Source organism: Pan paniscus, chromosome 5 (assembly GCF_029289425.2).
Source record: "Pan paniscus chromosome 5, NHGRI_mPanPan1-v2.0_pri, whole genome shotgun sequence".
In the NCBI taxonomy this organism is placed as follows: Eukaryota; Metazoa; Chordata; class Mammalia; order Primates; family Hominidae; genus Pan; species Pan paniscus.
The window spans coordinates 108289221-108313304 of record NC_073254.2 but is presented as its reverse complement, the minus strand read 5'-3'; the positions used below and the strand labels follow the sequence as shown (position 1 = coordinate 108313304).

At 38.9% G+C, this 24084-nt stretch overlaps 1 long non-coding RNA gene across 2 annotated transcripts in view; it reads right to left on the bottom strand.

Moving 5' to 3' along the window:
- Positions 1 to 16375: 16375 nt before the first annotated feature.
- Positions 16376 to 24084, bottom strand: part of LOC117980639 (uncharacterized) — a 46112-nt gene continuing 38403 nt past the window's right edge. The window contains exons 1-3 of one of the 2 annotated variants that reach the window (XR_004672060.3): positions 22067 to 22213; positions 19463 to 19644; positions 16376 to 16681 (exon numbers count right to left, since the gene is read on the bottom strand). This is a non-coding gene — a long non-coding RNA (uncharacterized LOC117980639). Of the gene's footprint in view, positions 16682 to 19462; positions 19645 to 22066; positions 22214 to 24084 lie in introns of those variants that run through there. The other variant, XR_004672061.3, reaches the window with a different exon arrangement.

Below are 24084 nucleotides of genomic sequence, written 5' to 3'. Positions count from 1 at the left end.
AGCCTGGGCCAGAAAGCAAGACCCCACCTCTAAAAATGAAGCTAGCTAGCAAGCAAGAAAGAATAAAGTCAAATAATACAACAAAGCAACATTTTCACTTGCCAGCCTAAAATGAGATTAAAACAACTTTAATCTCTTTCTTTTAAATGCTTACACACACACACACACAATATGCTGGCAATCAGAAATGCATTAGGAAGAAGGCATGTGATCTGTGGCCTTTCCTCCGGACAACTCCACATAGAAATTTTTTATTTCCTAGTTAACATATATTAATGTGTATGTATATTTTAATAACTGAAAGGAAATCCTAAATTAGTAATATTTTCACTGGCCTATATTGAGGACATTTTCTGACCTTACTTAAGGCTTCAGGGATTTTGGAAGTATTAGACCAGCCGGTTGTACCATGTTACCAAAGAGTACCTGATCTTAGACACTGAAAAATAGAAAGGGTAAAGCCACCAGTCTATGCAATGGCTAAATTGGCAAAATAGCTCCATTTGGTTTGCCTAATGTTTCAAATAAATGCACAGTTTAAGTCATATTCTCTACTGAACACTTTCTATAGTGTTCTTTAAAAAATCTCTAATAAAAAGCTGTGTGCATGTACTTTCTACCTCAATTCGATGCTCACTGCTGCATGAAAGCTGAATAGGATGCCACTTGAGATCAGAATAACATCATTTTCAGAAACACAATTTTTAAAGTAAAAGGGCAATTATTACTATCAAAAAAACTTTAATCTCTTTCTTTAAATGCTAGAAGTACATCATTATACTACTTCATGCCATAAGATTATCAATCAATAGTGATTTACTGCAGGAAAAAAGCCAGAGAATAAGAATTTTTTTTTTTTCCTGACTCATCATTTAATCCTTTCACTCCCCAGCAATAGGAGCCATGTAACAATGATATTGTTGCACCCAACAGCAATTTAACAGTAAAAAGGTTAATTACATTTTTAAAAAAATCAATGCAAAAGGAAGACATTCAAACAGTTGGGCAGACTAATTGAAAGCTAACGTTGTCACTAAAGTGAATTTCAAATGAATTTTACATTCATAGTTCATTTTGCTAATTTCATTCTCTGCATCCTGTAATTTGTTGACAGTGATAGATTTTTTTTTTATTTTTATTTTTTAATTATACTTTAAGTTTTAGGGTACATGTGCACATTGTGCAGGTTAGTTACATATGTATACATGTGCCATGCTGGTGCGCTGCACCCACTAACTCGTCATCTAGCATTAGGTATATCTCCCAATGCTATCCCTCCCCCCTCCCCCCTCCCCACCACAGTCCCCAGAGTATGATATTCCCCTTCCTGTGTCCATGTGATCTCATTGTTCAATTCCCACCTATGAGTGAGAATATGCGGTGTTTGGTTTTTTGTTCTTGCGATAGTTTACTGAGAATGATGGTTTCCAATTTCATCCATGTCCCTACAAAGATATGAACTCATCATTTTTTATGGCTGCATAGTATTCCATGGTGTATATGTGCCACATTTTCTTAATCCAGTCTATCATTGTTGGACATTTGGGTTGGTTCCAAGTCTTTGCTATTGTGAATAGTGCCGCAATAAACATACGTGTGCATGTGTCTTTATAGCAGCATGATTTATAGTCCTTTGGGTATATACCCAGTAATGGGATCTCTGGGTCAAATGGTATTTCTAGTTCTAGATCCCTGAGGAATCGCCACACTGACTTCCACAATGGTTGAACTAGTTTACAGTCCCACCAACCGTGTAAAAGTGTTCCTATTTCTCCACATCCTCTCCAGCACCTGTTGTTTCCTGACTTTTTAATGATTGCCATTCTAACTGGTGTGAGATGATATCTCATAGTGGTTTTGATTTGCATTGCTCTGATGGCCAGTGATGGTGAGCATTTTTTCATGTGTTTTTTGGCTGCATAAATGTCTTCGTTTGAGAAGTGCCTGTTCATGTCCTTCACCCACTTTTTGATGGGGTTGTTTTTTTCTTGTAAATTTGTTTGAGTTCACTGTAGATTCTGGATATTAGCCCTTTGTCAGATGAGTAGGTTGCGAAAATTTTCTCCCATGTTGTAGGTTGCCTATTCACTCTGATGGTAGTTTCTTTTGCTGTGCAGAAGCTCTTTAGTTTAATTAGATCCCATTTGTCAATTTTGGCTTTTGTTGCCATTGCTTTTGGTGTTTTGGACATGAAGTCCTTGCCCACGCCTATGTCCTGAATGGTAATGCCTAGGTTTTCTTCTAGGGTTTTTATGGTTTTAGGTCTAACGTTTAAATCTTTAATCCATCTTGAATTGATTTTTGTATAAGGTGTAAGGAAGGGATCCAGTTTCAGCTTTCTACATATGGCTAGCCAGTTTTCCCAGCACCATTTATTAAATAGGGAATCCTTTCCCCAATGCTTGTTTTTCTCAGGTTTGTCAAAGATCAGATAGTTGTAGGTAAGCGGCGTTATTTCTGAGGGCTCTGTTCTGTTCCATTGATCTATATTTCTGTTTTGGTACCAGTACCATGCTGTTTTGGTTACTGTAGCCTTGTAGTATAGTTTGAAGTCAGGTAGTGTGATGCCTCCAGCTTTGTTCTTTTGGCTTAGGATTGACTTGGCGATGAGGGCTCTCTTTTGGTTCCATATGAACTTTAAAGTAGTTTTTTCCAATTCTGTGAAGAAAGTCATTGGTAGCTTGATGGGGATGGCATTGAATCTGTAAATTACCTTGGGCAGTATGGCCATTTTCACGATATTGATTCTTCCTACCCATGAGCATGGAATGTTCTTCCATTTGTTTGTATCCTCTTTTATTTCCTTGAGCAGTGCTTTGTAGTTCTCCTTGAAGAGGTGCTTCACATCCGTTGTAAGTTGGATTCCTAGGTATTTTATTCTCTTTGAAGCAATTGTGAATGGGAGTTCACTCATGATTTGGCTCTCTGTTTGTCTGTTGTTGGTGTATAAGAATGCTTGTGATTTTTGTACATTGATTTTGTATCCTGAGACTTTGCTGAAGTTGCTTATCAGCTTAAGGAGATTTTGGGCTGAGACGATGGGGTTTTCTAGATAAACAATCATGTCGTCTGCAAACAGGGACAATTTGACTTCCTCTTTTCCTAATTGAATACCCTTTATTTCCTTCTCCTGCCTGATTGCCCTGGCCAGAACTTCCAACACTATGTTGAATAGGAGTGGTGAGAGAGGGCATCCCTGTTTTGTGCCAGTTTTCAAAGGGAATGCTTCCAGTTTTTCCCCATTCAGTATGATATTGGCTGTGGGTTTGTCATAGATAGCTCTTATTATTTTGAAATATGTCCCATCAATACCTAATTTATTGAGAGTTTTTAGCATGAAGGGTTGTTGAATTTTGTCAAAGGCTTTTTCTGCATCTATTGAGATAATCATGTGGTTTTTGTCTTTGGCTCTGTTTATATGCTGGATTACATTTATTGATTTGCGTATGTTGAACCAGCCTTGCATCCCAGGGATGAAGCCCACTTGATCATGGTGGATAAGCTTTTTGATGTGCTGCTGGATTCGGTTTGCCAGTATTTTATTGAGGATTTTTGCATCAATGTTCATCAAGGATATTGGTCTAAAATTCTCTTTTTTAGTTGTGTCTCTGCCAGGCTTTGGTGTCAGAATGATGCTGGCCTCATAAAATGAGTTAGGGAGGATTCCCTCTTTTTCTATTGATTGGAATAGTTTCAGAAGGAATGGTACCAGTTCCTCCTTGTACCTCTGGTAGAATTCGGCTGTGAATCCATCTGGTCCTGGACTCTTTTTGGTTGGTAAACTATTGATTATTGCCACAATTTCAGCTCCAGTTATTGGTCTATTCAGAGATTCAACTTCTTCCTGGTTTAGTCTTGGGAGAGTGTATGTGTCGAGGAATGTATCCATTTCTTCTAGATTTTCTAGTTTATTTGCGTAGAGGTGTTTGTAGTATTCTCTGATGGTAGTTTGTATTTCTGTGGGATCGGTGGTGATATCCCCTTTATCATTTTTTATTGCGTCTATTTGATTCTTCTCTCTTTTTTTCTTTATTAGTCTTGCTAGCGGTCTATCAATTTTGTTGATCCTTTCAAAAAACCAGCTCCTCGATTCATTAATTTTTTGAAGGGTTTTTTGTGTCTCTATTTCCTTCAGTTCTGCTCTGATTTTAGTTATTTCTTGCCTTCTGCTAGCTTTTGAATGTGTTTGCTCTTGCTTTTCTAGTTCTTTTAATTGTGATGTTAGGGTGTCAATTTTGGATCTTTCCTGCTTTCTCTTGTGTGCATTTAGTGCTATAAATTTCCCTCTGCACACTGCTTTGAATGCGTCCCAGAGATTCTGGTATGTTGTGTCTTTGTTCTCGTTGGTTTCAAAGAACAGCTTTATTTCTGCCTTCATTTCGTTATGTACCCAGTAGTCATTCAGGAGCAGGTTGTTCAGTTTCCATGTAGTTGAGCGGCTTTGAGTGAGATTCTTAATCCTGAGTTCTAGTTTGATTGCACTGTGGTCTGAGAGATAGTTTGTTATAATTTCTGTTCTTTTACATTTGCTGAGGAGAGCTTTACTTCCAAGTATGTGGTCAATTTTGGAATAGGTGTGGTGTGGTGCTGAAAAAAATGTATATTCTGTTGATTAGGGGTGGAGAGTTCTGTAGATGTCTATTAGGTCCGCTTGGTGCAGAACTGAGTTCAATTCCTGGGTATCCTTGTTGACTTTCTGTCTCGTTGATCTCTCTAATGTTGACAGTGGGGTGTTAAAGTCTCCCATTATTAATGTGTGGGAGTCTAAGTCTCTTTGTAGGTCACTCAGGACTTGCTTTATGAATCTGGGTGCTCCTGTATTGGGTGTATAAATATTTAGGATAGTTAGCTCCTCTTGTTGAATTGATCCCTTTACCATTATGTAATGGCCTTCTTTGTCTCTTTTGATCTTTGTTGGTTTAAAGTCTGTTTTATCAGAGACTAGGATTGCAACCCCTGCCTTTTTTTGTTTTCCATTTGCTTGGTAGATCTTCCTCCATCCTTTTATTTTGAGCCTATGTGTGTCTCTGCACGTGAGATGGGTTTCCTGAATACAGCACACTGATGGGTCTTGACTCTTTATCCAACTTGCCAGTCTGTGTCTTTTAATTGGAGAATTTAGTCCATTTACATTTAAAGTTAATATTGTTATGTGTGAATTTGATCCTGTCATTATGATGTTAGCTGGTGATTTTGCTCGTTAGTTGATGCAGTTTCTTCCTAGTCTTGATGGTCTTTACATTTTGGCATGATTTTGCAGCGGCTGGTACCGGTTGTTCCTTTCCATGTTTAGCGCTTCCTTCAGGAGCTCTTTTAGGGCAGGCCTGGTGCTGACAAAATCTCTCAGCATTTGCTTGTCTGTAAAGGATTTTATTTCTCCTTCACTTATGAAGCTTAGTTTGGCTGGATATGAAATTCTGGGTTGAAAATTCTTTTCTTTAAGAATGTTGAATATTGGCCCCCACTCTCTTCTGGCTTGTAGGGTTTCTGCCGAGAGATCTGCTGTTAGTCTGATGGGCTTCCCTTTGAGGGTAACCCGACCTTTCTGTCTGGCTGCCCTTAACATTTTTTCCTTCATTTCAACTTTGGTGAATCTGACAATTATGTGTCTTGGAGTTGCTCTTCTCGAGGAGTATCTTTGTGGCGTTCTCTGTATTTCCTGAATCTGAACGTTGGCCTGCCTTGCTAGATTGGTGAAGTTCTCCTGGATAATATCCTGCAGAGTGTTTTCCAACTTGGTTTCATTCTCCGCATCACTTTCAGGTACACCAATCAGACGTAGATTTGGTCTTTTCACATAGTCCCATATTTCTTGGAGGCTTTGCTCATTTCTTTTTATTCTTTTTTCTCTAGACTTCCCTTCTCACTTCGTTTCATTCATTTCATCTTCCATTGCTGATACCCTTTCTTCCAGTTGATCGCATCGGCTCCTGAGGCTTCTGCATTCTTCACGTAGTTCTCGAGCCTTGGTTTTCAGCTCCATCAGCTCCTTTAAGCACTTCTCTGTATTGGTTATTCTACTTATACATTCTTCTAAATTTTTTTCAAAGTTTTCAACTTCTTTGCCTTTGGTTTGAATGTCCTCCCGTAGCTCAGAGTAATTTGATCGTCTGAAGCCTTCTTCTCTCAGCTCGTCAAAATCATTCTCCATCCAGCTTTGTTCCGTTGCTGGTGAGGAACTGCGTTCCTTTGGAGGAGGAGAGGCGCTCTGCATTTTAGAGTTTCCTGTTTTTCTGTTCTGTTTTTTCCCCATCTTTGTGGTTTTATCTACTTTTGGTCTTTGATGATGGTGATGTACAGATGGGTTTCTGATGTGGATGTCCTTTCTGTTTGTTAGTTTTCCTTCTAACAGACATGACCCTCAGCTGCAGGTCTGTTGGAATACCCTGCCGTGTGAGGTGTCAGTGTGCCCCTGCTAGGGGGTGCCTCCCAGTTAGGCTGCTCGGGGTTCAGGGGTCAGGGACCCACTTGAGGAGGCAGTCTGCCCGTTCTCAGATCTCCAGCTGCGTGCTGGGAGAACCACTGCTCTCTTCAAAGCTGTCAGACAGGGACATTTAAGTCTGCAGAGGTTACTGCTGTCTTTTTGTTTGTCTGTGCCCTGCCCCCAGAGGTGGAGCCTACAGAGGCAGGCAGGCCTCCTTGAGCTGTGGTGGGCTCCACCCAGTTCGAGCTTCCCGGCTGCTTTGTTTACCTAAGCAAGCCTGGGCAATGGCGGGCGCCCCTCCCCCAGCCTCGCTGCCGCCTTGCAGTTTGATCTCAGACTGCTGTGCTAGCAATCAGCGAGATTCCGAGGGCGTAGGACCCTCCGAGCCAGGTGTGGGATATAGTCTCGTGGTGCGCCGTTTTTTAAGCCGGTCTGAAAAGCGCAATATTCGGGTGGGAGTGACCTGAGTTTTCCAGGTGCGTCCATCACCCCTTTCTTTGACTCGGAAAGGGAACTCCCTGACCCCTTGGGCTTCCCAGGTGAGGCAATGCCTCGCCCTGCTTCGGCTCGCGCACGGTGCGCGCACCCACTGGCCTGCGCCCACTGTCTGGCACTCCCTAGTGAGATGAACCCGGTACCTCAGATGGAAATGCAGAAATCACCGTCTTCTGCGTCGCTCATGCTGGGAGCTGTAGACCGGAGCTGTTCCTATTCGGCCATCTTGGCTCCTCCCTCCGAGAATAAGAATTTGAAAGTGACCTATTAGAAGAGTTAGAGCCATATACCACTTTGGTAGAAATTTGAAATAAATATATATTTTAAACAACTATCAGCTAAATTATCTCAATTATTTTTCATCCTACATGAGTAAATTAAATGTCTTAAATATCATAGAGTTTGAAGGTGATAAAAGTCTGGGATGTTTTACAGGAATATTTAGAACAAATGTAAATGTCCCATATACAAAAATATAAATGTGAACCAAATCAGCACGGCTTCTCTGAAAAGCTTTTAGTCCCACAATCTTTAGTATTTAGCCTTTATATGTTCTTTATGAGATGGAAAAAGAAAGGTCAGACCTTAATATTTAATTTAGACATTGCCTGTTTACTGTTGTTGGGCCAAGACAACTTTAGGCCCAAGGGCATATGTTGGAATGAGAAGAATTCAAATTGTGACACAAGAATACAAGAATAAAAAAATAAAAAATATGAATAAATGGACTCACTGAAATTCTTTTCTTTTAATTGTACATTTAAGTACAATTAAAATATCAGTTCCAGAGCCTTATGTCAGATATGCACACACACAACACCCCACTATCCACATGCAGACCCCCCATTCTCACATGTCACATGTACCAGGCAGACACACACCATAGACAAACACATCACAACCACACAAATGCATATATCACACACACAACAGACATGTGCATACACACACTACACGGTTATACACACATAGCCACACACATATACTATACACTCACACCCCCTCCACACACACATTTCTGTACACATTCACTTGCCAGGCTAAAATGAATAGGTGGAAAAGATAAAGCAGAACATTCCATTATTTCATTACTTTTTCTCCACCATATTCATTAACAAAAATTTGGTCTTGAAATTTCCAGGCCAGGTGCGGTGGCTCACGCCTGTAATCCTAGCACTTTGGGAGGCTGAGACAGGCGGATCACAAGGTCAGGAGATCGAGACCATCCTGGCTAACAAGGTGAAACCCCATCTCTACTAAAGATACGAAAAATTAGCCGGGCATGGTGGCGGGCGCCTGTAGTCCCAGCTACTTGGGAGGCTGAGGCAGGAGAATGGCGTGAACCTGGGAGGCAGAGCTTGCAGTGAGCGGAGATCGCGCCACTGCACTCCAGCCTGGGTGACAGAGCGAGACTCCATCTCAAAAAAAAAAAAAGACATTTCCAAAATCTCCACCTATATGCATAGGCCATGGTGAAGAGTAAGGCCTTAGATTTGCACTGCATTTTACTACACAACAAAAACTGTGCAGACATATTGTTCTATCTTTATCTTAGCCATTCTGTTCATCGCTTAGGCATATACTATCTCTTATAATATTTCTAGAGTGATTTAGAATTTATACAGTGCTTTCACATAAACAGCCTTATGTAATCCTCACATTGAGGTACTGAGGTAAATATAACTACCCCATGCTGCAGGTAAGCAATCTAAGGCTCAGTGCATTGAAGTTCTTTGCCAAAGAACTAGGAAGAAACAGAGCTACGATTCTAAACTAAGCCAAAGACATCTGCTCTTTCTATGTGACTTTCCTGTCTGTACCTTCCCTACAACGCGGTGCTGTGGATCTTTGGAGGCATTTCTGCACTTTGAACTGTTTGAACACTGGATCCTGTTTAAGTTCTAGTTATTTCCACAAGACCTCACTGACACAAACTGTAAAAAGACTAAAGTGCACAGACACAGTCGTGACACCTACAGTTCCCAATTCCATAGCTGATTCATAGGCAGATTGCTCCATTTTACAGGATGGTTGGATATCTTTTCTGAGAAGCTGATCATAGACAGGGACTTTGCCAGCCTTGGAAATGGTCAGTTTTATACTCTGTCAAAGCAACCAATACATTGAAGGAATGGAGATTTCAAAGCTGAAAAGTTTCAGGTCATATACAATTTTTACACTGCCCTACACAGTGCCTACCACATACTGGCACTTCAAATTATTTGTTGTATACATTATGTGTATGAAATTAGGTGGCACTGAAGAAATTAGAAAATTCACTTCATTCGTTTTGCCACCGAGATTTCTTCATAATGGAAGTTAAGAGTCTTTCCTTCTTCCCATAATTCGTTTCCTTTCTTCCTTCTTTTTTTTCCCTCCTTCCTTCTTTCTTTTGCATTGGCTAGTTTATTTATTTTATCTTTTATCAATGAGTTATAGGTACATTTACCTTATGTAAGTGATTGATTCTAAAATTTACAAATGTTGGGGCCAGATGTGGTGGCTCACACCTGTAATCCCAGCACTTTGGGAGGCTGAGGCGGGCGGATAACAAGGTCAGGAGATCGAGACCATTCTGGCTAACACGGTGAAACCCAGTCTCTACTAAAAACACAAAAAATTAGCCGGGTGTGGTGGCAGGCGCCTGTAGTCCCAGCTACTCGGGAGGCTGAGGCAGGAGAATGGTGTGAACCCGGGAGGCAGAGCTTGCAGTGAGCAGAGATCGCACCACTGCACTCCAGCCTGGGCGACAGAGTAAGACTCCATCTCAAAATAATAATAATAATAATAAACATAATAAAAGTTACGAATGTCAATTTCCTCTGTGTAAACCACACCATAAACAATTACAAAGATCAGACCACAACATAAGTTGTTCAGAAAAGTATTCCTTTCATGCAGAAAAGAATGACTATGCAGTAATTGAGAGAAGTTTCTGCTTAGAATTCACAAGCTTTCTTTCCACTAAGTCTTATCATTTATCAAAATGCCAGCATAGAAGTCTACTGTTCCTCTTATAAATAATAAGGAATTTACCGCCTCACAATTCCAAATGAAGAAACCTATTATCTTGCGTTCATTTCCTGAATTTCTTTGCAAACAGCCTCTCTATTTTGGGAGGCTGGACTCCCTTTCCAAAGTGGCTTTATTTTTCTCACTGTAGTGAAGTTATCTAAATTACAATCCTGTCAGCCAGTGAACATTCATATTTGTAGGGTATATTTAGATCAGGGAATTTCCTTGGCATCTAATTTCTATACATCCAAATATTTGTATGATGTTCAAATTTTTGACAATTCATTTAAGGCAGTCATGGTCAATAAATAGAAATAATATATAAATAAGAAAATGCCACCACGTGGTGGTGCAAAACTGTGCAAATTTTATTATTTGACTCACTTAAACCAGATGTTCTGTTTGGAATGTTAAATTCAAATGTCATTCTTATGCACTTTTTACCACTTAACTAATTGAGTACATAGAGGTTAGATATGTTCTGGACAATTAGCTGTAGGGAAATGTCATAATAGCCATATTATACTTAAAATGCAGAAGAAGAGAAGATAGTGTGCAGTATTTTATTGAGAATCACTTTGAAAGGGGTTGGCCGAAGAGCGGCTGTCCAGGGTGCTGATATCCAGTAACTGTCAAGGGTGGAGCTAAGTGGAACGTGATCAAATTACCACCTATTCTCAATTTGTGTATTCTGCAGAGACACAAAGATTAGTAATAGACTCTAACTCTAGGGATCCTCATGCTGCTTCTCATTGAAGCTTTAACGCATATTAGTTCCAGTCTTTCAAAACAAAGACACAAAGAATGTGTAGAATTGATGGAGGCAACAGATGTGTATCTCAGGTGCCAAAAGCCAACTGAAGATTTATGTGTATACAATTTAGTAATCATTTATTTCACTGTAAGTAATTGCAACTGAATACATAAGAGTTTCAGCTTTATTTTGGTGGTTAGTAACTACATGATCTCGGGAAATTCGCCTAATCTCTCTGAATATGAGTTCTTTCACCTTTAAAATGGAATAATAATAAGGATATTTCATGATTTCCTTTCATTATCTCTCTCTACTTACCTAAATTAAAGCTCTCTAAGGGCAGGGATTTTTAAATCTATTTGGTTCATTAAACAATCTGTTTAGACTAGTTTCCCAGAACACGGTAGGTATTCAATAAATATTTGCTGAGTAAATGAATTAGAAAGAAGAAATTTTATTAGCTTGAAACTAAAAATGTCCTTGGGTATCACTAAATTCTAGGAGACATATGGAAAAAGGTAGTTAGATAAGTAAAAGTAGAAAAGTAAAACAGGGAAAGAAGAAAGTAAGAATTTAAGAGAAAGGTTATGATGAATAAGGCAAAATTGGATAAAACCAATTAGTATCTGAGTAGCCACTTTGGAATATGTATTTCAGGGACTACAACTCTCCATCCCAGGTCACTAATTTTGATAATGTGCACCTGTTAAAAAACTGCAATAACTAACACTATACTCTGCATTACAGTAGGTACTTTGACCATTTAGGATGTTTCTATGATTTTGTCAGAGAGTCATGCTTTGCCACCTGGGGTAAATACTTATTGAAGATTTGTGTTTCAGAGAAGAAATATCCATCTATCACTGAAGTCTCACCTTTAATTTTCTATCCAAAAACCTTATCTTTGCAGACTGTCCAGTGTGACTCTGGCCTCTGTTTTTCACACTGCCCAGGAGAACTCTGGCTCATTCTTGCCTCTGTACTCTATTCATAATGTTTTTCCCTAGCAAGAAGAGTGGCTTTTTTCTTTTCACCTAACTAAATGCTACACATTTTTAAGGTACACTCAAATATCAGCAACTCTTATGATGATATTTCTCAACATCCCTTAATCTCTCCCATTAATAAGATTTCATACCAGTTAATACTATACTATTCACTTTGTCATTTAAATGTAAATCCCTTGATATCATTTAGTTGTTTCTCTTTGCATAAGTGTTTTATTACTATTTGAAGGTAAAGGTATTTCTTATATTTCTATTGTATACTTTTAAATATCAAGTATATTTTTCTGATGCATAGATGGTACAAAATAAATGTAGATTTGAAATAAACTGATTGTTTGAATTTCTCTTCACATATACTCATCTTGAAGAATGATGAACAATTACATCTTGTTCTACACATGAGTTATTTAATGTTCTTCTGGTCAATGGGAGGTTCACTGCAATTTGATATTTTATTAATGACATATTTGACATGTTGGTGAATTTTTGTTACATATGTGGATGATGCTAAGATGAACTCATTCTTAAAAACCCGAGGGGAGATGAGAATTTGAAAGGCTCTAACTTAGAAATAAAGTCATTGAAAGGGAGCTTAATAAATTAAACAATCAAAAATACATTACAGCATATATTTTTTTAAAATTATATAGGAAATTACTTACATCGAGACACTGAGATAACTAAAATGTCCCCTTCTGGTCCCCACACAGATTTTGACTCCTGTACCTGCCAGTCTGCTCACTCTTACCCCCATTCATCTATCCTGTTTCCCTACCCAGGGCTTCATCTCTATGTTCAGTCCAGTCTCTCTACCTTGGTTCAACACCTTCCTCACATGGCTCTGATTTCTCCTCCTTTTCTTCTATGGAAGGAAAATTATTCTTTTCTGGGACCTCTGAAGGCTTTCCTGATGAGTCCAGGTCACACTAAGCACAATCTTTACCAAACTTTACAAAATATAGTTTCTGTTGAATATGATTTAGCATCAGATTATTCCCAGTCTTATACTAATCTGTGCTTAAGCCTTGTCTCTGTAGATAGATGGCAGACTGATCGAATGGATGGAATGCCTAGCAGAAATTGAGTATGAAATAGGCGCACCAAAAAGAGTCTACATGGAAAAAAAAATGTTCCTCTGCTTGGAATCACTCTCAGTACTGTGCAGTGGACAAGGTCAATAGCAATCTTGTAAAGAGCTAAACTTTTCCTGAGAAATAATAACTGCTCCCACCTATTGAGTTATATTGTAGACACCATTTTCTCAAGTCAATTTATTTAATCCTAACAACTTTATAAGGTAAATATTGTTCTTAAACTCCATTTTACAAATGAAAAAACTGAACTTAAATCCTGCTAAAACCTCATAGCTAGTAGGTGATGATAACACAATTTGAACTCAGGCAGACTGACTCCAGAGCCCTTCCTTCCTCTCGGGAGCTGATACCAGAGTCAAAAAGAGGAATAAGAGGAAACAAACTTCCTGCAATTGCTGTGCTTTCCAGACACAATATGTGGTCATCTTATCCACTATTCAGACATGAGGCACTCTTAAACTAAGATGCACATCTGATTGCAACACCAATAAAATTTCAAGAGTAGCCAACAACATAAAGATTAATGGTATTTACTGACTAGAAGAAAGGGAATTTTTCACGGGTTGACAAAACCATTCAGAGCAAAATTGTGCCATTCCAACAAAGAAAAGGATAGGAGAAAATGAAGCCAAAGAAAAGAGTGAGTGAGAAGGAAAAAAAGCAAGAAATTAAAAGGCAGAAAAGTGGAATTAGGAGAAAATATGATGAAGAGTAAAGGCAGTGACCAAAAACAATGACAGTGAGGAATTGAGATGACCATGATAAAGAGAAAGGGAACAAAACACAGGGTAAAATAGCATAGCTCCTGGGGACTCTGGTTGTGTCAAGCTCTCTTGAAGATATAACAGGTAAAAATGGGACAAGTTCATTTCAACAGGAAAGCCGCAATAGTCCAGCAGCACTGTCTAATAGAATTTTGTGATAATAAAAATATTCGATATTGGCACTTCCCAGTATGGTGGCCACTAGCCACATCTGGCTACTGAACCCTCGAAATGTTACTAGTGCAAACGAGGAATTAAGTTTTTAATGTTTTAAAGTTTAGTTAATTTGAATGTAAATAGCCACATGTGGCTAGTGACTCCAGTAATGAACAGCAAAGGTCTATGGCTTCCAGGCGGCAAAGTGATTCTAGGGACTTCTCTAAAAAAGTACGTTCCATAACCCCCTCACTCTCTATATGCTGACCACATAGAAAAAGATATGAATGGCTAACACCGAGATTCTGAGTGATCATGAAAAGGCTGTATCATATTCTGTGTACTAAATATGATGGGCTTAAATTATGTCCTTCTGCACAATTCCTTTGTTGAAGCCCTAACCCCCAGTATCTCAGAATGGGACTGTATTTAGATATGGGGCTTTTAAAGAGGTGATTCAGTTAAAATAAGGCCATTAGGGTGGTCCCAAATCTCATCTGGCTGGTGTCCTCATAAAAAGAAGAAATTCAGCCACCCAAATTGACAGCAGAAATGTGCATACGCAAAGGAAAAACCATGTGAAGACCCAGCAAGAGAGTGGCCATCTGCAAACCAAGAAGACAGGGCTCAGAAGAAACCAAACCTACTGGCATCTTGGCTTGGACTTCCAGTCTCCAAAACTGAAAGAAAACAAATTTCTGTTGCTTAAGCCACCCCAGTCTGTAGTTTTTTGTTATGGCAGCCATAGCAAATTATTACACTAAAGCAGTTAAAAACAAGTGCAATACAGTTCTAAAACTTCAATGTAATTTAAGTCAAAGGTTTTAGGCTTAGCCTTGGTTTATTTATCAAACCATATTTCTTGACCCACTCTTCAAAACTGAGAATGCACAGAATCTTGCAGTAGAACATTCAAAGGAGGAAACAAATTATAAACTACAATTACCTGCAGCTAAGGAGTATTTTATATGCTACTCAATTTAAATTCTAAAAGCTGTATTGATGACAGTTAAATGGTAGCTGCCTATGCAGGATGACAGGCTTTAAAATGTTAACTCCTCCATGCAAGATTGAAGGGAAATTTCTGGTTGCTAGGCCCTGATTTGGTGCAGTGAAGGTCAGCATTATTAAGCAGGGAATTTGCATTAGTGTCTGGGTGTTACAAGAGCTGCATAAATTACCTATGCAATGGTCAGGTCTTTCAAAGATCCATGCTGGCAGAGATGCTGAGTGTGGGGAGGAGAGGCGAAGGCTCTCTCTCTTTTGCTTGTCAACAAAATATGTTGTCATGTTTTATCTCATATTTTTTCTTAAAATGAATGTTGTTTTCATACATATTTTGTTTTCTGTGATATGCTCTCATTCATCACATGATTGCTAGGCATGACCAGACCTGTAATAGCACTTAGCATCTTGCAGATATCAGTGCATTATGACAAGACTCACTGTTTTGCTGAAATGTGAGGAGCTTCATAGGCTTGCCTATAGCTACACATTTCAATAGAAGTTTTCTATAAATTAGAACAATTGCTACATATTTGGCAGCAGCTGATAAATAGGCAAATCTTACCTAGTAGACTAAAAATGTATAAATGTATTTACGGAGACTCAGGGTTCTTAACAGAAATTTGTTTTCCGCTTATATCATGTTACTGATATACATCTCTAATTATGGGGATTTTTCTCAAGAAAAACCTCATTTGGAATCAGAAAGGAATGATAGAAACTCTTGTATTTTCCTGGTAACCTTGACAGACATAGGGCAAGGGCAAGAAGAGGTATAAGGTCTCTTCAGAACAAAGGATAGCCTAGTTTTCCATGCTCAAGCTCACACAGTCTTCCTGTTGACTCCTCTTTTGGAATCACTGTTAAAATGGTCTCTTCTCCAGGGTGAAATCCTAAGTCGGCAAAATCAGTTTTTCATGCTCCCCACCACTCTTTTGTGTTACTGTTCACAGTGTGAAGTCAGTTCGTTTGGTCAGTCCCCAGTGTCTGCCTAGGCCTTTAGTGTCTCTTTCTTGAGTTCCAATTTGACAATCAGGTATTCTATTGCCTCTATGATCACAAAATTCTAGCCAATAAATAACTCTTGCTAATATATTAAAGGATTATAATGGATTTTTTAACATTTCTAGGCATCATCTTTGTCATTAGACTTTTCTTGTGACAGTGTTGCAGCTTAAATGAGTAATTTTAATGATTGTAAGTAATTTGACTGCATGGTAAATTATGTGTGTGTGTGTGTGAGAGAGAGAGAAAGAGAGACAGAGAGAGACAGAGAGAAAGAGAAAGGAATTCTCTTTCAGATAGAGCTTTTGTTTCCTGTGAAATCCTACTTCCTATGAAGCTGTCTGAAGTCTCCCTACCTTTGTGAAGGCTTTGTTTCAATCAGGGGGTAGTTCATTTGGGGGACTGATCATGGGACATGAAGGGTCCTATTTGTGAGTAAAAAAGGTAGCTTACACCCACAGACGAAAATGCCCTTTTCAGACACCATTTTGTAGGTCAGGTACATAGTCTGTTTATCAGAACTAATACAAATACTCGAACCAAATAGACCCAACTTTTATTTTTAGAATGGGGATTTAAAATGTAGTTGAGTTATTCAAGACACCTACATCAGTCAAGATGGGCTAGGGAATGCTTCTGTAATAAGCAACCCCAAATTCTTAGTGGCTTGTTGTAATAAAGTTTATTTCTCTCTTGTGCTATATATCCATCACGATGGGCTAGGAGCTCTGCTCCAAATCTCCTCTCCTCCCAGGATCTAGACTGAGAAAGCAGCCATTGTATCAATTGCCGACTGTCATGCCACAGGAAAAAGAGAGCTCTAGAAGGTCTCACATCAGCAATTCAATGCTTAGCCCAGAAATGACATATGTTAGCTCTGCTCATAATTCATTGTCTGGAGCTAGTCACAGGCCTCACCCAGCCACAGGGGTCTCAGAAATGCCACTTCCATTTTCTTGTGTCTGAAAGAGAGAAAAGCTGGACAGATTTGGTCAACAGTATGAATGACAACCACAGTACTCAAGTGACTCTTTTACTTTGGAATTTTATAAGAGCAAGCATTAGCTGAAATTAACTAGATATGCACAATGAAAGAACTGTATTCATATTACTAAACAGCTAAACAAATGCATAGTAAATTATAAATAAATCCAACAAGAGTGGCCAGAGAAGTATCTTTCTCCTACACTACATTTAGATTATCTTATTTTGTTGTTCTGTCATACAATGTCTGCTTTGGTATTCTGGGCTACTCTATGTCAAACTGTCAGCTTTTATCAGAGCTGATGTATTACTTACAAAGAATTCCCAGTTTTTTATCTCCCAATGGTAAAACTTTAATTTTTAATGCATAGAAACTTTCTTTCTTAATTATATACACTTTAAGTGAATATATATTGCTCTCGTGATTTTTCTTGTTATGTTACACAATAAAAACATGTGATTATGGGAAGCCGTGCAATGTGTTCCCCCCATCTGTGAATGTCTTCCACAGAAGGAGTTATAAATATATATGATTAAATCATATGAACTTGCCATTTTTGCAGGTCAAACAGTTGAATATTTCAATTTCATGTTTCTATCTAATAAATACCTCCATGGCTTTAGATTTTAATAAACATCTTTTCAAGGAAGAATATTGTCTTTCTCATTTAGTTATGATCCCTGGTAGGGGTCAATGTATGGATTACGAATTCAGATAATCCTTTACTTTTATCAAGGTTCTGCTTTTCTTAGTTACATGGTCTTATGTGGTCTCTATAGCCTTCAATTCCCTTGTGGGCATAAAAGTAATATCAACCTGTTGGAGACATTGTGTGGACAGGATGAGATTGGGGTTGTAGCACACATAGCATGGTCTCTGGCATTTATTGAATGCCCCCAAATGGTAGCTTTATGCATTTTCTTCTCCCTTGCAAATACTGTATACTGCCAAGCTACATTAAAAACTGCCTGCTTATAATAAAATTCTGCCTGGAGGTTTCCTGATCAACTGTGCCATGTCCTTTGTGTATATGCTGCAGGAGCACTTGCTCCTATCAAAATGGCCCACTCCATTTAAGGACAGTCAGTCTACAGACATGTTCTCACTGGGCCCCTTCACAGCCTCCACATCATGACAAGTGCCTCTGAGTTCATCTGAGAGGGAGAAATAATCTAGAATAAGGGCTAGAGAGGAATGATAGAAACTCTTGCATTTTCCTGGTAACCTTGACAGACACAGGGCAAGGGCAAGAAGAGGTATAAGGCCTCTTCAGAACAAAGGATAGTCTAGTTTTCCATATTCAAGCTCACACAGTCTTCCTGCTGATTCCTCTTTTGGAGTCACTGAGTCAGGAATGAGGTATGGTAATTTCTCAAATTCACTATTTCTCTTCCTTAAATAATAAATTGCATAGAATGAGTCAGTTAATGAGCAGATGAGAGGACCAGTGTGGGTTGCCAATCACCAGGAATAATTGATATCTGCATATCCCCTTTCTCTTCCCTACTATCATCAAATACATGTTTGGTAAGAATTCAGTGTTCTGACAAGTAACATTCATTCCTATATAGATTGGCATTTACCAAACTGAGAAAGAACTCTAAGAGAGTTTTAAATTCATATTAATGATAAGAAAACATTAGGACAATTCAATTTTCTTCTCTAATGGCTAACTTGAGACAACACATAGAGTTGGTGGAACATCCATTCTAATTTCTCCTGTCTGAATCATGATTGCTCAAAATTAAAGCTCATAGCCACATGATTTGAGATAAATAGGATGTAACCACAATGGCTATTTAAGACACTGTATTTCATATACTTAGAAATTTATAGCACATGGAGGGGGTATTATTTTCAAATTCCAGAATGCATTAAGATATTTACAAATCCTAATATCAATTATATTTTTATGTAATTCCTTTCTTAAAAAAGTTATAAGTACTCTGTGAATAAGGTCTCAATTTTTAAAACACCCTACTAAGATAGGAAGGGATTTGATCTATAATTTTATATGGTGTCTAAGTCACTTTTGAAATAGAAATAGGGTTACTTAAAAGTCAGTAATTTTACAGCTCCTATCACAAACACTTATTAGCATTTTTCAACACTTCATGAACATTGAGGGTTATGGAAAATTAACACAAATTCAACAGGCAAATGGAAATTGATCAATACTAGAGAAATTGATGATAAAGTTTCTTTTATGCATGAGAACCAGCTTGTCTCCCTCAGATACTCAGAGGCACCAAGATACCTCTCCACTACCTGGGCTGGGCTGCCTGGCCCTGTATGACAGGCAAGGCCCAGGGCCACTGCCCCAGGGTCTATAAATCCATGTGTAACCAACACTCCATTGTGTTGTGGTGGAGCCTATCCTCCACCAGCAACAAGCCAGACCATGGATATAGATACAGTTATGTATCTCTTAACACATGTTCTGAGAAATGTGTCAATAGGCAAGTTCATCATTGTGCAAACATCACAGAGTATACTTTCACAACCTCCAGGGTATAGACTACTCTACACCTAGGCAATATGGCAAAGTCTATTGCCCATAGGCTACAAACTTGTACAGTAGTTACTGTACTGAGTACTGTGGGCAATTATAACACAATGCTAAGTATTTGCATATCTAAACATATCTAAACATAGAAAAGTACAATAACAATACAGTATTTTAATCATATGGGATTGTGCAGTCCATCATTGACAGAAACGTCCTCATACAATGCATGACAGTAACTGAATGCCATACCTGGAAGCAAGTCCTAGGCTATTAATGTTTCCAGCACAGCGAGCTTCATCAGAAGAAAGAGTCCATGACAAGCTATATCCTTTTTTCAGGATTCCCCCACAGAAGCCTACTGATGGAATCAGATGAGTCACACGATTTTCTCTGCTGGTTCAATAGGAGGCATTGTCTCTCTGCCAGTCTCCCTGTGGGAGTTCAGTCAATATGAATTGAATGAATGAATGAACTGACATGAAGTATGTGGTAGATGATACTAAAAGACTTGCCTTGCAATGGTCATATGGACCTACTGGCACACAAATAATAGAATTTCTGGAAGTTATTACTTTCCCTAGCTGGTGGCCAGGACAATGGCTTTGCGATTGACAGTGCTCCTCTCTGTGAGAAAATGACGGTATGTTCTCTGCCAACATTTGTTCTCATTTGGAATTAAATGGGGCTACAAAATGGGTTTATTCACATAGCATTTTGGGTAAAAATATGAGATAATAAGAGGCACACTCTGTCACTTAGTAATAAACTTTTAATAATCCCAGAATCTGGATTATTAAACCATGATTTGTTTAATGACTTGCCTTTATTATAATTTTCAAAAATGATTGTGTTTACATTCATATTTATTTTTCATTGTTATCACATACTATTTATTTAAATTATTTCATTGTAATAATAAGCATGACTGGCATAAATACATTTGAGAAATAAACACAACTGACTTTCGGTCAACATCAGCCACAAGAAAACCTTAACATATGAGAGCAGAAATGATTCATATTTGGTCCACAGAAAACACTTCAGTGTTTCTTGGTCCAGCAATATTGGAAGTTCGAGCTGCTCTCAATACAGCCACTTTTAGCCCTGTTGACACAGGTATACTTTAACTTTCTAGGCATCGGTCTTTGTGTCTTTCAACTCCCAACATATTTCAAAGTTCTGTCAGTCACCCCAGATAAGCTTCCCTTATGAAGCTTGAGCTGATGGAGCTAGAACCCGCTACCTGCCTTAGGAAGCTCAAAGAGTGGTAACAGCTCTCTGAAAACAGTGTCATCACCAAGTGTTCTCCTTTTTCATGCACTTTCTCTATTTCTATCTCAATCTCAATCTTCACAATCCCTTTGTAACTTCAGCAGATGCAGATTTTTCTCATGTTCACTCTGGCTATATGTTCTATTGGCACTTAAGTCAGAACTGAGACTGGAAGAGTTCCTTCTAGCAACCTGTTAAATAATTTTTATACCAAGCTCCTGGTACAGACCTAAGCTGATTCCCACCTTTAAATAAATGATTAAAGTAAAGCAAAAGGTGCATAAAAGATACAAGACAAGTCAAGGCACATCTGGAATGTAAACAGTCTTCTAATCGTTGATTTTATTCGGTTCAAAGCCATCTTCCCACTATAAAAAATTGCTAACCTTTGGGCAGGGCATGGGGGCTCTCGCCTGTAATCCCAACAATTTGGGAGGCCGAGGCAGGTGGATCACTTGAGGTCAGGAGTTCAAGACCAGCCTAGCCAACAGGGTGAAACCCTGTCTCTACTAAAAATACAAAAATTAGCCGGGTGTGGTGGCATATGCCTATAATCCCAGCGACTGAGGAGGCTGAGGCAGGAGAATTGCTTGAGCCTGGGAGGTGGAGGTTGCAGTGAGTCAAGATCATGCCATTGCACCCAGCCTCGGGGAAGAAGCGAGATTCCGTCTCAAAAAAAAAAAAAAAAAAAAAAGGTAACCTTTGGAGATTTCCTTAATCTGATATATAAGAAGTAATAATTGTGGTCACAAATGAAAACTGTAGTTCCACAGAAAGCAACATTAGAAGTTAGAAGCAACCCTTGGTCACACAAGGCCTGTGCCCTCAAGGTCTGGGATTCTCTTTTAGATAGTTATACTCTTCTTGGCTTGATTCCTCACCCAGAGTCCTGAGAAAATCTCTCCGTTAGAAAGCCCAATAGACTGACATCAATCTTCTCCTTCCCCTTTAGAATTACGTACATAAATTCACATATAAGTATACTGGTACAAAGTGAAAAGAGACAGTGTTATTAAGACAAAGGAAAACCAACGCATATCAAATATTAGACGACAGAAAGATCACTGCAGTCCCAATCCTACAATGCTCAAACAGAATTCCCTAAATGTTATTTTTAATTTCTGGATCAAGGACCTTTTCCTACTGGGACTTACTGTCACCTCTGCTGTGTTCTGTTGGCATGAGCTGCTGCCATGTGGTTGGTTATTTGCCTCCTGTTTGCAAAATTGGTCCCCCATGGTCCACCCCGCCCAATACACATGCTCTTCCCCTGCAAGGATGCTCTGGCTAGGCCCACTCACTTTCCTCTTCTGGAGCCTGATCACTTATGCTGAACTAATTCTTGGCCTGCTCCCCTGGAGCCAGTGACCTTTATTGTGCACCTGTTCTGGGGAAAACACTGAAGTGGACAGGACTCTTCTGGTTGCAAATGATAGACAATTTGCACTAGCTAGGCAAAAGGAACAAATGTAAGGCCCAGAATCCAGGATGGAGTATAACTAATGCCATAAGACCCAGGGACCCACTCCACTAACACTCCATCCCATAGCCCCTTATGGCTGTCTCTCTGGTTTTACTCACTTCATTGACAAACTTTCTTCTTCCATGTCCTGGAAATATTTTCATGACCAAGATCACATCCACACAGATTTCTGAGAGAAATAGGTCCTCATCTCTCCCAATTCTAGAGGTGAACAGAAAATTCTGAGAATGATTTTGGCCCATAAGTTATGAGCTCATTTCCTGGGCCAATCACTGGGACCAGGGAGACAGGATCACGTCAGCTCCCATCGTGGGGAGGGAGTGTGGTGCTTCCAGGAAGATGGAGGTTTGCAGGGCAATCCAAACAACAGATGTCCTCCAAAGGCATAGTGCCAATCCTGACAGTAATGGGAGGGAAAGCTAAAATTCTCCTGACTTAGGGAGTCATTACAGGCAACCTTGTTTAACAAATGTCTGCTTTTACACTGAGCTGTCAAGAGAAAGAACTTCTGATGAGACCACCAGCTACCTGGATGATGGGGGGCCATAGCTAAGGGGAAAACCCTTATACGGTTCAAAGATTTTTATGTCTTGACTTGGAAAGGGGTTAGGAAAGTTAGGTAAAGGTGTCGAGTGCAAGTCAGAGCATTTCTGAGATCTCAATATTCTGCTAATACTCGATTTTATTTGATTTGTCATATTTTCTCTCACTATAAATCTTGCTAACCTTTGCAGAGTTCTTGAAACTGCCAAAGAACTAGTTGTTGACAGAAATTGAAGATACACATCTTCAGGAGGGTATATTAAAGGTTAGAGGTGGCTCTGTGTCAGGGATTCTGTGGTACATTTGCTCTTCAGTCTTCTTTGTGGGGAGTTTAGAGCCTGCTTCAGTCCTGGCTTCTGACCTTCCCCTCCTCGGGCATCAGGTCATGGGGCTTCCCCTAAAGTCCAGAGCCTGATTAATCAGAGAATATCAAGCTTCTGATTATTCCTGTTTATACCTTTATGGGCTTGTGACATATTATATATTATCATGTGCCACATAACGATGTTTCAGTCAACAATAGACCACACATACAGCAGTGGTCCTGTAAGATTATAATGGAGCTGAAAAATTCCTATCACGTAGTGATGCTGTAGCTGTCGCAACACATTACTTGTGTGTTTGTGGTGATGCTGATGTGAACAAACCTAGAGCACGGCCAGTCATATGAAACTATAGCATATAAAATTTTGTACAGTACATAATACTTGATAATGATAATAAATGACTATATTACTGGCTTATGCACTTACTATACCACGCTTTTACCTTTATTTTAGAGTATACTCCTTCTACTTATTAAAAAAATGTTAACTGGAAAACAGTGTCAGGTAGGCCCTTCAGGAGGCATTCTCGAAGAAGGCACTGTTATCATAGGAGATGACAGCTCCATGCATGTTATCTCTGAAGCCCTTCCAGTGGGACAAGATGTAGAGGTGTAAGACAGTGATATCGGTGATCTTGACCCTGTGTAGGTCTAGGCTAATGTGTATGTTTGAGTCTTAGTTTTTTAAAAAAAAATTTACAAAAAAAAAATTAAATAGAAAAAAGGCTTATAGAGTAATCATAGAAAGAAGATATTTTTGTACGGCTGTACAATTATTTATGCTTTAAGCTAAGTGTCACTACAAACAAATCAAGAAGTTAAAACGTTAGACATTTATAAAGTAAAAAAGTTACAGTAAGCTAAGTTTAATTTATTATTGAAGAAAGGAAATTTTTAATATAAATCTAGCTTAGCCTAAGTGGTCAGTGTTTATAAAGACAGTAGTGTACAGTAATGTCCTAGGCCTTCACATGCATCCCACCAGTCACTCCCTCACTGACCCAGAGCAACTTCCAGTTCTGCAAGCTCCATTCATGGTAAGTGCCCTATACAGTTGTGACACCTTCTATATTTTATACCATATTTTTACTGTACCTTTCTATATTTAGATACACAAATACTTATCATTGTGTGACAATTGCCTATAATATTCAGTAGAGTAACATGCTGTACAAGTGTATAGCCTAGAAGCAATAGGCTATGCCTTATAGCCTAGGTGTGTTGTAGGCTACACCATCTAGGTTTGTA